The sequence below is a fragment of the Onychomys torridus genome, chromosome 9, assembly GCF_903995425.1.
Source record: "Onychomys torridus chromosome 9, mOncTor1.1, whole genome shotgun sequence".
Lineage (NCBI taxonomy): Eukaryota > Metazoa > Chordata > Mammalia > Rodentia > Cricetidae > Onychomys > Onychomys torridus.
Genome location: NC_050451.1, coordinates 75,171,630 through 75,187,900, shown reverse-complemented (window position 1 = coordinate 75,187,900; position 16,271 = coordinate 75,171,630).

Sequence of the window (16,271 nt, the reverse complement as noted above, 5' to 3'; positions counted from 1 at the left end):
AGCATAAATGAATAAAATTTTGTTTACATAATTACAAACACATAAAAACATATCTATCGACTTTGCAAATAAACATTGCCATATATACGTTTTGCTATATTTTAATATTTGTATAATTTCAATATTTCACAGCTAAATAGATCTCATCTTCTCCTTTATAAACTATTTTTCCTATCCATTTAGTCTATAGTATTCCAGATTCTCAATATAAATGTTTTCTTCATTTTATACTTATAACTTTAATTTATATGAAATTTACTTTTGTTAAAATATGAATATGACTTTTTTCATGTAATCAGTTTTGGGAGGAAAGATTATGAGGTATATGAGGTGGTTTCACTGAAAATGGTTCCTATAGGCCATGTTTCTTTCAGTGCTTGGTCCCTAGTTAGTGAAAGTGTTTGGGAAAGATTAGGAGAGGTGGCCTTCTTGGAGGTGTGGATCAGGATCCATCCCTGGTGCATGAGCTGGCTTTTTAGAGACACCTTGCACAGCCTTGATGCAGGGGGAGGGTCTTGGACCTGCCTCTACTGAATATACTGGGCTCTGCTGACTCCCCATGAGAGGCCTTAACTTCTTGTAGGAGGGTTTGGGGGGGGGCTAGGTTAGGGGTGAAGGCTGGAGGGGCAGGAGGAGGGAAGAGGGTTATCTGTGATTGGTATGTGAAATGAATTAAAAAATTCTTAATAAAAATAAAAGAAAGTATTGGTGAAATTATTAAGGCCATTCCACGTAGTTAAAAGGGAGGTTTATTTTGTGGTGTAACTTACAAATGAAGGGGTAGGTTGCAGGGTCTGGCAAAGGTATAGGGTAGTCCGGCGGTGTTCTCTGGAGAACTCTGTTCGGTCCAATTCCAGCGTCCGGGAACCAAGAGAGCCACCTCCTCCTGTTCCTCGGTCTTCCGCTCCCTCCTCTGCCCCGCCTTGTGGGCGTGATCATTACTGAAGCCTCAGTGGAGGTTGGAACTTCCAGGCCAATGCTGGGATGGCTATCCACTAAATCTCCCCCTTTTGTCTAAATAAGAAAGTTCTAACCTAATACAAGACTATATACAAAGAGATGGTTATCAAATATTGTCCAGGAGTAATGAGGGATAATTTGGATAATTTGGAATTTCAATAAGTACAAATAATATCAAGCAAAAAACACATAGTAAAATCCAGGGAAGTCTAGGGCATGGGTAGGTGGCGTGTTACAAAGATGATTCCAAAATGTGTCCTATCCTAAAGAACCTGAGTCTAATATACTTAATATATCCTATCTAAGATATTATATATGTATATATACTAAGTTGTAACTATAACTGCTAATCTCCAACCTCATCTTCAAGATTCTAATTCTCTCCATGCTTACTCTTGATTTCTTGGAATCCTTTCTTACATGTCATGACATCTTTAAATCCAAACCTTCCATTCTGATAAAAAATAAGTTTTTTCCAATAGCAATCTCTGAAGTCTCCAGAAGGAAGATGGGGCCCCAACAACAACAACTCTACCCAATCCAGAATGATGCCATGGTAATCATCATCATACTACACTTCTTGCCAAAATTTCAGACAATCTTACCCATTACTCTGAGAGTTGCTGCAGAATCTACAGTTAGTCTAACTGAGATTTTACTATCTGAGCTTTCTCACAATACCCAACAGAGATACCAACGCTCCCTAAACAGCAGGAAGCAATTCTAAGAAAATGACGCCCCTTCTCCCTAAGGTTTCATATTTCTCAGGGTTATGGATAATGGTTCTAGGGTTGGGGGTGGAAGAAACTGTTAAACTCAGTACTCTCCTTAAGGAAAGAAAATATGTCTCAAAAAAAAAAAAAGGGAAAAGAAGAAATGGAATGGATAGGTATAAGATATTATGGTAGACTGTCATATACATTAGTAAACAAATTTAGTAACTGAGTATGTCCACACTTATAGGTAAAACTGTACTCACTCCTCACAATTAATTCCAACTTAGAAAATGTTTGGGAAGGATTAGGAGATTTGGCCTTGTTGGAGAAGGTGTGGCCTTGATGGAGAAAGTGTAGCTTTGTTAGAGGAGGTGTGGCCCTGTTGGAGGAAGTGTGGCCTTGTTAGAGGAGGTGTGGCCTTGTTAGAGGAGGTGTGGCCTTGTTGGAGAAGGTGTGGCCTTGTTGGAGAAGGTGTGGCCTTGTTGGAGGAGGTGTGGCCTTGATGGAGGAAGTATGGCCTTGTTAGAGGAGGTGTGACCTTGATGGAGGAAGTGTGGTCTTCGTAGAGGAGATGTGGCCTTGTTAGAGGAGGTGTGGCCTTGTTAGAGGAGGTGTGGCCTTGTTGGAGAAGGTGTGGCCTTGTTGGAAAAGGTGTGGCCTTGTTGGAGGAGGTGTGGCCTTGTTGGAGGAGGTGTGGCCTTGTTGAAAGAGGTGAGCCTTGCTGGAGGAGGTGTATCATTGCAGGTGGGTTTGAATTTTCATAATATCAGATCAGGACCAGTCTGGCTCTTATCCTCTCCCTGCAACTGCAGACCACATGCGAGCTCTCAGATGTTTCTCCAGCACCATGCCTGTCTTGTCTGCTGCCATGCTCCTATTTGTGAGGATCATGGACCAAACCTCTTGAAACCACAAGCATGACCTGATAAATGATTCCTTTATAGGTTGCCTTGGTTGTTGTGTCTCTTCACAGTAATAAAACAGTAACTAAGCTACATATACACTTGGACTTATTTTTGGAGATTATTCTGTTCTAAAACTCAATTTAACTATTTCTAAACTAATATCTTACTCATGTGAGGGATGCATGTTATGCTACATAATAAAGCAAGTTCTAAATTATTCCAGATTTCTCCTATGATACATTTACTGGTTATTCAACACTAAAATGATCAAAGAATATAAAATAAATGACAAAAAAACAAATCTAACAACCAAAGACTATCAAATTATATTCAAATGATCTAATAGTCAACAATAGCCAGTTACATTACCAGTGAAATATAATCTGATTCTATCACTCTGAAAACAATTTCAGATTCCTGAAATCTGTTTGTTGGCTGGATGTGTAACACATTACTCTATTCCCAGTACTCAGGAGGTAGAGAAAGGAGAAACAGAAGTTCAAGGCCATCTTGGACTAAATTAGCAAGTTTGTGGCCAGCCTCAGTTACAGGAGACACTGCTATAACATGTACACAGACAGACAGACAGACAGACAGACAGACACACACACACACACACACACACATTCATACACCCGTTCTTGTAAGGAACTTTCTTACTTTGCCATACTTACATCACCACTTACTGATAAGTAAGTAAGTAATGTTCATTATTGCAGCCTTTTGGGAAATCTATCAGTTACATATAAGAAAAATACACATATGTGTGTATATATATATATATGTGTGTGTGTGTGTGTGTGTGTGTGTGTGTGTGTGTGTATATACACACACACACACACACACACACACATATATATATATATATATATATATATATATATATATATATATATATACTTTCAACCTAGTCATCAAGCTCCCGGGAATCTGTTTCATATAAAAGCGTCAACTGGTGCTTTAAATGGGTGTATTTTTTATTGTAACAATGATCCTTTAGACACACAAATGCATTTTAAATGCTTGTTATATATGAAATGAATGGTTCAATATGTTGTATTATACATAAATACAGAGAAATTTACAAGTATTTAAAAAAATCACAGCCAGGCAATGGTGGCTCATGCTTAATCACAGCACTTAGGAGGCAGAGGCAAATGCATCTCTGTGAGTTCAAGGCCACCCTGATCTACAGAGTGAGTTCCAGGACAGCCAAGGCTACACAGAAAAACCCTGTCTCAAAAAACCAAAAGAATTAATAAAATACAAAAGTAAAAACAAAAACACTTAGAGGCATATAAGTTGATTTTCAGAGATTCCCATAAAGAATTCCTGAGTTAGAAAAGCAAACTGCAGAAAAAGCAGGTACTATGATCTCAAGTTTAGAAAATGTTGAATGTAATATATATAGTCATATGTGTGTGTGTGTGTGTAGAGTCGGGCCATCTCAATGAGCATGCAAGCTGAATCCATGCAGAGTGAACTTAATGATCAGTGGAGAAAGGCTATCATTGTTCTGAGATCTTTAAGATATTTTATCAGGACTTTGAAATCTGGCTTATTGTTGGTTCTAAATTATGCAGCAAAATAAAAGTTGTAAATTAAATTTTATTCAGTATGCTATAAATTAAAATGTTAGAAACATCAAAAATCAAAGCATTTTAAATATCTTTGTAAAATCATTAAAGCAAACTTATAAAGCAATTGCAGCTGTGCTGTCTTCTCATCATGTAACATAATATACAACTAGTTTTTAAAATTTTTCTTTATTAAGAAATTTTCTACTCACTCCACATACTGTCCACAGACCCCCTCCCCGCTCCTCCCATCCCCCAGCCCTCTTTTCCCAAGCCACCCCACATCCCCACATCCCCCAAATTGAGGTCTCCCATGGGTAGTCAGCAGAGCCCAGCACACTGAGCCTAGGCAGGTCCAAGCCCCTTCCCACTGCACCAAGGCTGTGCAAGGTGTCACACCACAGGCACCAGATTCCAGAAGCCTGCCCATAGACTAGGGACAGATCCTGATCCCCCTGCCTGGGTGCTCCCCAAACAGCTTGAGCCAAACAACCATCTTCCGTGTCCAGAGGGCCTAGTCCAGTCCCATGGGGGCTCCACAGCCACCAGTCCACAGTTCATGGGCTTCTACTAATGTGGCCGGTCATCTCTGCATGTCCTCCCATCATGATCTCAACGTCCCTTGCCGGCAGTATCTCTCCTCTCTCTTATCAATTGGATTCCCGGAGCTCAGTCTGGTGCCTGGCCGTGGATCTCTGTATCTGCCTCCATCTGTCACTGGACAAAGGCTCTATGATGACATACTACTAGTTTTCTATGGCTCAGCAAGATGTCATACTTCATTGTAAATCTGGATCAGCTGTGACATTTTTAGCCTTTGCACTTTCACTGGCATGAAGTAGCTTTGGAAATTCCTTTAACATGAAGGTTTTTATTGACCTCACTGGCTCTAGGACATCATTCTTTTTGTCACAGTTCCTTTCCTCATACTTGTCGTCAGATTCCCCCAGCTGCATAGCTCCAGCCTTTTGAATGGTGTCAGGTTAGCGTGCCCCTGGTCAGCTATATTCTGTTAAAATTCTGTTTGTGATTGCTTTGAATTTCAGTTCCAGTATCATCTGTTTGGTATAACTTTGCTGTATCCTTGTTGACCATTTCTCTCTTTTGCTTTTCATTTCTGTAAACATTGTATAGGTTTATTACTGGGAGACAAGGAGACAACCTAAGTACTATGGAAGTCTCTGAATACACTGAGTAAAAATTGTACGGTGGCCAATCACCAACAGATGTTGAAAGAAATGACATGATTGGTCACAGATCATGCTGTACCTCTGCTATTTACATAGTGATTTATAGACTGACAAGTGCAGAGAAGTTCACACTTTAGGCATTGGTACTTTATGTTCACAGCATGGCAACTCAGCTTCAGCTGTGTGCTAACTCAAGGGTGACGACCGAAAGAGATTCATATAGGAACTCTGCAAAGTGAAGACTCATTCTGCATGAACTTGTGTGGCTGATTATACAATTGTGTGTTGATTTTTTAGTTGTTCTAAAAAACACATAAAATTTATCACCAACCATTCTTAGTATACAGTTCAGCAATATTGTTTATTTACATTGTTGTGGAAATATCTCTAGAAGTTTTTTTTAATCTTAAAACACAGAAACTCTTTGTTAAAGTATGTCTTGTAACATATAATCATATGTTGAAAGAGTCTTAATATGTTGCAAGTATATGACATTTGGGAGAGAATATCTGAATTGGGGAGGGAGAATAGCAAAAATACAAAGCAAAAGGACAGAAGACTGCAGTAAGCAAACCATATATTATACTATCACATGTATATATTTATGATCAAGGTAAATATATTAATGCTTCTACTTACAACTAAAAATGAAAGTGGTGGTGGTGTGAAGATGGTCCGGTGGGTAAGAGAGCCTCCTGTGCAAGAATGAGGACCTGAGTCTGAATCCCCATCACTTAAATAAAAGCTGGATATAGTCCTGTGTGGTTATAACCCCAGTGTTGGTGGACAAAGACAAGTAGATTCTAGAGATTTGCTGGCCAGCCAACCTAACCTAAGTAGTGAGCTTCAGAGAAAGTGAGAAATCCTGTCTCAAGGGAATAAGGCAGATAATAACAGCAGAAAAATCTAGTATCCTTTTCTGGCCTAAGTCACATTCACCAGCATGCAAGTCTCTTTCCCCCCACATATGCACTCCCCTCACACTAGAAGTAGTTAATTAAATAGGAATAAAATAAGAAATAGGAATAAAAACTAAATGAGCAAAATTTGGGACAAAAGGAAATGGCAGAAAGAGTATGAATGAGGCCATTTTCACCTCTCATTATAGCACCAATAAATTGAGATATTGGAGCATAGATATAATGTTCAGTGTTAAGGGGGCAATGAATAGGAGAACTTGAAATAGAAACAGTTAAATATGGTTATTTTGGCTGAATAGAGCTAAGAGTATAGAGTGGAGATTTTTACTTGGTACTTTATAATTTTTTAATATTGTTTGATTTTTATTACCACATTTACATTTCCACAAGTTTTCAAAATAAACTTAGTATATATTCTCTAGGTGCATATAGTCAAGCTATATGTTGCATAAATAATTAAAATACCACACAGGGCAGTGCTGTTCATCATCTCAATTATCTGTTTTGAAAGACATAACATACAGTAATTTTTCCTCAGGAAGTGAAGATTTCTGAATGCTTCAAGAAGCATTAATGAAGAGTAAGGCGACAGGACATTGAAAAGTCCCTGTGCTCCCTGTGCTGACAGTAATATCTAACACCATAAAACACTAGGATGAGTTAAGATAAGTAGCAGGACAGCAGCAAGAACATGAACCTAAAACTTGAAACCAATTTAAAAAGTCTGTGGTCAGCTGTCCTATAGAATAGGAAAGCAAGGCAACTGCTTCCTTAAGTGGACCAAGCCACTTTAGCACTATTGCCACCACATAGACATAACAGAAAAATGGATTCTCATTTCAAAGGTTTCCTAGAGCATGCTTCATATTGAGTAATTTAAGCAGAAGTCATTCATTCCTTTCAAAACTCACCACCTTGAAATCATGGCTCTGTCTTGGTTCTTTGTCTATTGCTGTGATAAAACACCATGAACAAGGTAACTTATAAAAGAAAGCATTTAATTTCAGGTTTCTTGTTTCAGGGGGTTGGAGTCTGTGGTGGTGGAGTAGGGGCAGGTGAGAGCTCAGTCTTGATGCACAAGTGGGAGGCAGAGAGACATGGCCAAGGGCACTGAGGCTTTTGAAACCTCAAACAAAGCCCAGCCCGAATGAGACACCTCCTTCAGCAAGGCCACATTTCCCTATCCTTCCAAACATTTCCACCAACTGGATACCAAGTATTTACATATAGAAGCCTATGGGGGGGGGGCTTTCTCATTCAATTCATGGCAGGCTCTTAACATAACGGTGGGCATATTTCCAGATCTCTGTGCAATGTATGAATGTATACAAATATGGGGGGAGAGGAGTACTGAATTTGCTGGGATTTACGAGTAAAGATCAAATAACCTTCTTAAATTTGTGTGTGTGTGTGTGTGTGTGTGTGTGTGTGTGTGTGTGTGTGTGTGTGTTTTAAAGACCTTAGAGAGCATGATGGTGAGGTAGCAGCTGTGTCTGTTTGTTCTCCTGCTGTTCTTCTTAGAAAAATGCATTTGAGATTTTCATGTGTCTATGGAGTACGGTGGGATTTACACTTGTATGTGGCAGAAACTTATGGTTGGGAATGTAATTGGTGTTCCTAAATTTTGATATTGAAAGATGACATATTAATAGGAGATACTAGATTTTTTTATAAAGAGGAACAAAACACTCAGTGATATATTTTTCATGGTATCTCATGTAAGTGGAAAAAAAAGAATGAAACAAATTGGCATATGGAATGCAGAACATCTGTTGTCCAATCTTCTGCATGGTAATGAAGGCAAATGGGCTGTTTGTTCGGTCCTAGTTGTCAGGGAATGCATGAGGAACTCTATCTTGCATCTATGATTATTGCTATCCAAGGACTATCATAAAGGCTTGGCTACAAGGAAGGGAGGGAGGAAGAGAAGGAGGAAGGGAGGGAGGAATGGAGGGAGGGAGGGAAGAGGTCACTTATTTAACATTTAACATACTTTTTATGGAAAAAATGATATTTATAGAGACTCCATGAATTTGTGTATATAAAACTCTTTATAACATCATTTTACTTATTATTGCATTTCACAGACTCACACACAAGGCTATGAGCCGTTTAGTATGGTTTACACTTTACCCCTCCATATAGTTCTGAAGTTGTAGTTTACCATAACAAAAGCCAGGTAGAGAAAAAAAATAAAGATGTTAAATAGAGCATTTTCAAATCTTTGGCTTTTAGAAAATTGGCTGTCGATATTGGTGATTGATTGGTCGATTTCTTATGCTGTTCTGCTTCTCTCATGAAAGCAAAATGTTGATTCTCCCTTTCTCTTTTTACCAGTTCCCTAGTCTACCGCCAATTCCCTACTCAGCTCTTGCTAGAAATTAAACTCTCTCTTTCTCTCTGAGGGTGCAGAGCCTCCTTCAGTTCTTCGATAAACTTTCAATAATGCATGGGCTAAGGTCTAACCATTGTACCCATGTGTAAAAAGCTCTAGAATATAGTTCAGTGTACTGAATGAGAAAAGCCCTGAAATAAAACAGGCTGGACCCTTAAACAAGCGATGGCCTGCTGGGAACCTCTAGAAACAGCATACCCAAAGAATCCTAAGAAAATTACATAGGAAATCTTTAAAAATTCCCTTTTGTTAGCTCTGAACCTTCAAAATGGCCTTGGCTATCATAGACTGTGTACTGGAGGGACTTAAGAGGCAGGCAGATACCAAACAATGTTTCTCTGTCTACTTAATGAAAACCTGCTATGGAAAACAAATAATAGCCTTTACATTGTAAATACAAACGGGCTTATCACCTCTTCTGTGGTTTGTCCTTCAGCTTTCTCTCAACCATTCCAGATATGGGTTATTTTTAAAAAGCCACAATAGATGTCATCTTTACATGCACATTTAAAAAAAAAACAGTACCTCTTCCTAAATTCATGATAAAATTTTCTTATGCCCCGAGGTCCACACTAACATTAGAAAATGTCAGAGTAACTGATATTTAGTGAGTAGTCATGATGCAGCAGTAACAGTCACCAACTGTGGAATAGAAAGATTAACAGACTGTGGTAGAATGGCAGATCCAACCCAGTGGGTTTATGTGATTATCTCAATTTTGTCTGTTTGGGATTCTGTTTGACCTTGTTGTTACTGGCAAGTGTGTTGCTGTGGACATATGGTCTGAGAGGATCTTCCAGGTTTGTGTAGTGAAAATTAATCCTCACTTTGGGGTGTTAGAAGGGTAGCATCTGAATGTGATTACAGCATCTATACATGGGGCTTGGAATAGCTAAATAGGATTGAATAAAGTTCTTCCACTTGGGTCCTGTGTTTGAATTCTAATTATTTTATAGAAGAGAGAGAGACAAGAAGAGATGACATATATACACCCTATTTTTCTTGCCATGTGATACCTTGTGGCACCATGGGTCTCTGACAACAATGACATTATGACCAAATATGTACCTTGGTATTAGAACTCTAGACCCATGACCTAAAATAAACCCTTTTCTTTATCACTCAAACACCGTGTGCTACTGTGTTAGTGGCCACAGAAAAGAGACTAATATAACTATCTCAGTTTCCTTTGAGAAACCCCTTTCCAACTGCTGATGGTTTGGATGTGTGGGTCCAACCTATTGCCCCACCAGTAAATTCTACCTTCCTTTTGGGGTCTCCCAGCATGCCTGGACATTTCCCTAAGGCCAGGCCAACCAGAACCCTCTCTGAATTCAGTCCTCAGGTTGTGACACTATCAACTCCTGATTATCTGTGAAGGATAAATGATTCACTTATGAATGATTTATGACACAGTCTTAAGGCTAAATACTATTTTCCTGCCATCTGTCATGCTTTCTGCTAACTCACCTCAACTAGACAGTCTATGTGATGAAAATAATGCTAACATTGTCTTAGAATATTTTTTTACATATTTAAATATATAATATAAAAGTAAATATTAGAAATAAAGTATGTATTCAAAATATTATGCACACAGAAATATATAAAACATACTGTTGTTGGGGGTTTTTGCTCTTTTTCTTTGTTGGGGGGTTCCACCACCCAGCTCCCAAATAAATTACACACAGAGACTTATTCTTTATTATGAATGCCTGGCCTTAGCTTGACTTAGTTTCTAGCCAGCTTTCCTTAACTTATCTCATCTACCTTTTCCTTCTGGGCTTTTCCCATTCCTTACTTCTTACTCTTTCTCCATAGATTGTTGTGAGCTTGGGTGGCTGTCCCTTGGAGTCTTCCTCCTTCTCTCTCATTTCCTTCACTCCTTAATCTCTTTTTTCCTCTCTCCTCCCAGATTTCTCTATCTATATACTCTCTCTGCCTGCCAGCCCCGCCTATCTCTCTCTCCTGCCTTGCTACTGGCTGGTCATCTCTTTATTAGACCATTAGGTGTTTTACACAGGCACAGTAACACAGCTTCAATGAGTTAAACAAATGCAACATAAACAAAAGTAACACACCTTAAAATAATATTCTAGAACAACATTCCTATATAACATGAGGTGTACACATACTAGGAATAAGTATTATTCATACTTTCAGAGTGATTTCTGGTTTATACAATGCTTAATGTAACACAAATTCCTAAATGGTTTTAAAAAAAAAAAAAAAAAAACTCAGCTAGATATTGTGGTAAACCCTGAAAGATCAGAGAGACAAAGGAACAAGCCACTGCTGTGTCTAACCTCTAGGACTCCTCAGCCTGAAAAGCCTTTAGCCAAAAGGCCTCTATCCAAATGAGCTTCCTCAGTAGAAAAAGCCTCTACTTGAAAGGGGTGCTTCTGCTGAAAAGGCTTTAGTTCCTGTTTCCTCATGCCTTATATACCTTTCTCTGCCCAGCCATTACTTCCTGGGATTAAAGGCATGTGAGTTTCCCAGTACTGTGAAGAAAGATGTGTGGCACCACTTCCTAGCTCTGTTTTCTCTCCTAGACGGAGTCAATCTCATGTAGTGCAGAGTAGCTTAGAGCTCACAGAGATCCAGATGGATCTCTGCCTCCTGAGTGCTAAGATTAAAGGTGTGCACCATCACTGCCTGGCCTCAATGTTTAATCTAGTGGCTTGTTCTGTTCTCTGTTCTTCAAGCAAATTTTATTAGGGTACACAATATCTCACTACATTTTTCCTTTTTTTGTCTAAAATAATAAAAGAAGTTTATAACTAATGTAAGAAAAACTATATACATTAAGTACAATAAGTATATATAATATATACAGTCAAGAATTACATTAACAATGTCCAGACCATAAACATTTGACAAATTCAGAGAAAATACCCCATTATCTATCCTATTTTGGTGAGCCCAAAATGTTGTACCTAATTCACTTTCTATCCTAACTTATATTAACAACCAAATGCTATCTTTTGATATCTTTCAAATTTATACACTTTACACCTCTTTAGTGAGTTTTTTTTCTGAATTTGTTAACAAGGAAAACTTTAACTATCTAGTCTTCAACTCCCTCAGAGACCCGAGAAGGAAAAAATATTTATTGAGTAAGCAGGAAGTACAAATAAGTGACTTCCAAAAAAATGTGAGAAATGACAGAAACAGCTGGCTGCCTGGACAACCACCTAAGGTTCCACAGCAACATTGAGACATTCATCTTGGGCCAACAGGCCTAGCATAACTGACAGACTTATTGGTAAACAAGATTTTCTGAAGGGCTGTCCTACTTTGTCTTGGCAAAGTTCAGCAGTCCTTTGTCTTGTGTCCTGCTTGTTCCATTTGGACAGCATTCTTTCAGCAGTCAAAGCAAGGGCACTTTCTTGCCCAGTTGCTAACTTTTGCCACAAAGAAAGTAAACTCCATGTGGAGTTTCTTCAATGCCCATTATCTTCTCTGAAATAGATTGGTTCTGCCAGGAGCAGACATGTCTCAGAGTCATTAAAAAAAAATCTATATTATTAAAACATCTTAAATGCCATATTTTGTAGGTCTCTGAAGTGTCTGAAGATGACTTGTCTATCTAAAATATATCTCTGTTTGACCTTGAAAACATACCTAACCTGACTACAAGTTTGATTGTAATAGGTGACTAACTACTAACCTGCATTTCTTTATATCCTAATTAGTTGGTAATAATAACTTTCAAGGACTAGAAATTTACATTACTTTGTTAAATGAGCTGTATAGGTACAATACCTTGAACAAGAGTAGAAATATATTTACAGTATATTCTAACAAAATTAATCTCAAATTTGTATCAATAAACAAAAATGTATACAATATACAAAAATCCAATTAATGTGAAATATTTAAAACTAGTAGTTGCTTTTAAAAGTAGACTCAATAATTTGCCTTTTTATCTTATCAAATCTATATTCTCCCTTTTTTCTTTTCAGAGTAGATTCAATAATCTACCTTTTTATCCTATCAAATCTATACCTCTTTTTTTTAGAGTAGATTCAATAGTCTACGTCTTATATTACATACAATGAGTTACTAAAAGAACGTTTGGGGGATAATCAGAAAGAAATGAGTCTTTGATAAGTAAACTATTCAGAAATTGGTTTATTTTAACATTTAAGTGAATGAAAATGATATTTCTTTGTCATATGAAAGCATGATCACTCTACACCCGAAATTCAAATTGAGGTGCTCAGAGTATTTGCTAGAGAATTAGAGAAAAATCTTTGGTTAACGACTCTACTGGACAGGACCGGGTGCAACTGTATCAAGAGAGAATTCAAAGACAGGAGTGTGTTCCCAAGTAGAGAGTAAAGACTGGCTGGGGAAATGGCTCAGTAAGCACAGTGTTTGCCTCACAAGCATGAAGTCTGGGTTCAACAGCCACCACCCCAGAAAAAGGCCAAGCAAGGCAGCATGAACCTACAGTTGCTACTTGTGATCCCAGTGCTTGAGAAGGTAGAGACAGGAGGACCCTTGAGGCTTGCTGGCCAGCTAGTCTACAAAATCATTGAGCTTCAAATTCGGTGAGAGACCCACTCTCGGAAAATAAGGTGGGAAGCAATTGAGAAAAGAAACTGCCATCAACCTCTGCCTATGCATACATAAGAACACACACACACACACACACACACACACACACACACAGAGAGAGAGAGAGAGAGAGAGAGAGAGAGAGAGAGAGAGAGAGAGAGACAGAGAGAGAGAGAGACAGAGACAGAGACAGAGAGACAGAGACAGAGAGAGGAGAGAGAGAGAGAGAGAGAGAGAGAGAGAGAGAGAGAGAGAGAGAGAGAGAGTAATGTAATGGAGGACATGATCAAGATGCCTGAAATCCAGCCGGGCATAGAAGTACACGACTTTAATCTCAGCACTTGAGAGGCAGAAGCAGGCAGATCTCTGTGAGTTCTTGGCAGCTGGGTCTACATAGTGAGTTCCAAGGATAGCTAGAGCTACATAGTGATATCTTGTCTTGAAAAAACAAAACAAAAGATGCTGTAGATTATGTATACATTAGATGACAAAGAATATGTACTTTAAATGATTAAATTGAAGAATGGAGTCTTATGTTCTGGAACCTCAGTTCAGAAATGTACATTAAACTGTAAGTCCTGTTTAATTAAGCATACTTCCTGGGTAAATTTATAAAGGTCAGAGGAATGAGCAGTTACTAAAGAGATACACTGTGGCTGAATGTGAAATGTTGGACATAGATTTGAATGAAGGCTAGCACATGTTTGTACAATTATATGACTTCATCTATCAAAAAGCTCTTCCCAGCCAGGCGGTGGTGGCGCACACCTTTAATCCTAGCACTTGGGAGGCAGAGCCAGGCAGATCTCTGTGAGTTCGAGGCGAGCCTGGGCTACAGAGTGAGTTCCAGGAAAGGCGCAAAGCTACACAGAGAAACCCTGTCTTGAAAAACAAACAAAAACAAAAACAAACAACAAAAAAAGATCTTCTGCTACAGTTCTGTCATGGACTGAATTTTTGTGTCTCATCAAAATTCATATTTTGAAACACAATCTCAAATGTGATAAGGTTTGGAATGGTTCCTTTGGGAGATGATTGAGACATGAGGGCGTGACTCTCATAAACAGCATTAGTGACATTATAAAAGCTACGCTGTTGAAAGTCCCATGTCCTTTCTACCAGGAGAAGATACTACAAGAAGAGCAGTTAGCTGAACCTGCTGGTACCTGGATGTTGTAATTCATAGATTTTTAAAACAGTGGGGAATATCTGCAGTTGATAATCTATGCACTTAGTGATATTTTGCTAGAGTGGCCCAAAAGGACTAAGACTGTGGTGTCTCTTTCCCCAGAGGACTCTAACAGGATGGTGGTAAGACATCATCATCTCTTCAGCATCCTCTATAGCTCATTCAAGCTCGTTCATTTCTCCATGTGCCTGTGAAGTTTGTCCTTACTTACAATAAGGCCTCTCTCATCTTTGTGTGGGTGAAGAGATAATGCTGTATGGTGTTTCCTCCAGTTTACTTCCTCCTGTTAGTAAGAAATGGAAATCAGCCTCAGGGGGTCATATAACGGTGAGAGGGGAGAACTAGAGCTCTAGAAGTGGCAAGACCTTCAAACAAATTCAGGATTCAGTCACCATCTGAAGGACGCCGACAGATGGTGGGTTCCAAAGTGTGCAAATATAATGGGGAGAGGGCACCCGAGTTCTGTGGTAACTGCAGAAGAGGAGCGTGAGAGTTTTGAAGAATAAAGTCGAGAAGAGGAGCCATATGGTGGAAGGATAATTAGGCACAAGCATTTGCCTTTAAGAAAAGACAACTCTTGAAAACTTATTTACCAAGATATAACCTAAGGGAAAGGAAACGATATATTAGGAGAGAGAAGGAAGAGAGATAGGCAACACAGGTCTAAATTGCACAATTTGGATATTCTACAGTAAAATTAAAACTAGGAAAAGGAACAAAGAAAAATCTATAGTAATTTAAAGAATGCAGTCTATGAATCAGCTTCCCTAATTACCAGAAAGGTGGAAAAGTACTGGGAAGTGAACAAAGTTCCCTAAGAAATTCTTTACAAAGACAAGTCAGAAACGCACTGGCACCGAAAATAAACTGCATGAATCCTCTTCTTATTAAAATGCAGCTCTCTGCATAGCTAGGAAGGAATATTTTCTTAGAGTGTAGAGAAAAGCCTCTGCCTAGTGTCTGCGGTTAAGTATTTTAAGAGCTTGGTATACTCAGAGAGAACTTCGTTCCCTAAGCTAGGCCCAAGTTGGTTTCTTTTCAAGTCTCAACAGACTTCCTGGGAGATGGAGCATCAAGTGAAAGGGATTTTCAGGTATCTGTGTTCCAGTGGAAGCCACACTGCCATATGATCTGTGGCAGCTTCTTATGGAGAACTGTCTCCCCTTTTAACGTGGTACAGTGTGAAGGTAGAGCAGCTGGGTTTGACCCTGATGTGTCACACATCTGTAATCCCAGCACTTGGGAGACAGAGGCAGAGATACCCCAAGTACAAAGGCAGCCTGGCCAGCGTAGTGAGACTGTCTCAAAAAAAAAAAAAAAAAAAAAAAAAAAAAACAGCCAACCAGCAAAACCTAAGGACTGACACAGACCATCAGCTACCATTTCAGAGCCGTTACATGGCAAGCAGCCTGCAGAGTTTGTCCGAAGCATCAGAGTGCATCGCAGAGAGCAGTAGAAACTGGCTACATGGCAAGCAGCCTGCAGAGTTTGTCAGAAGCATCAGAGTGCATCGCAGAGAGCAGTAGAAACTGGCTTGAGGCTGGGCAGTAGTGCAGACAGACAGGTCCGGGTAGAATTGATGGGGAAGAATAGACAGGAGTTAAAGACTAGATGTGAAATGGAGGAGGTTTCTACTCAGATCACTCAGAATTCCTGCTGCTGTCCAGTGAGGTGGGTTTCTTAGGTGATGAACTCAGGCAGAGAGGGATGGATGTTGTGTTTGTGTGTGTGTGTGTGTGTGTGTGTGTGTGTGTGTGTGTGTGTCCCGTGTTTCATGTGTCTGTGGAACAGTCTTACATTTCTCAATTCCAATTTTAATTTTTAAACTGATGATGCATGTTTTTCCTTACATAGAA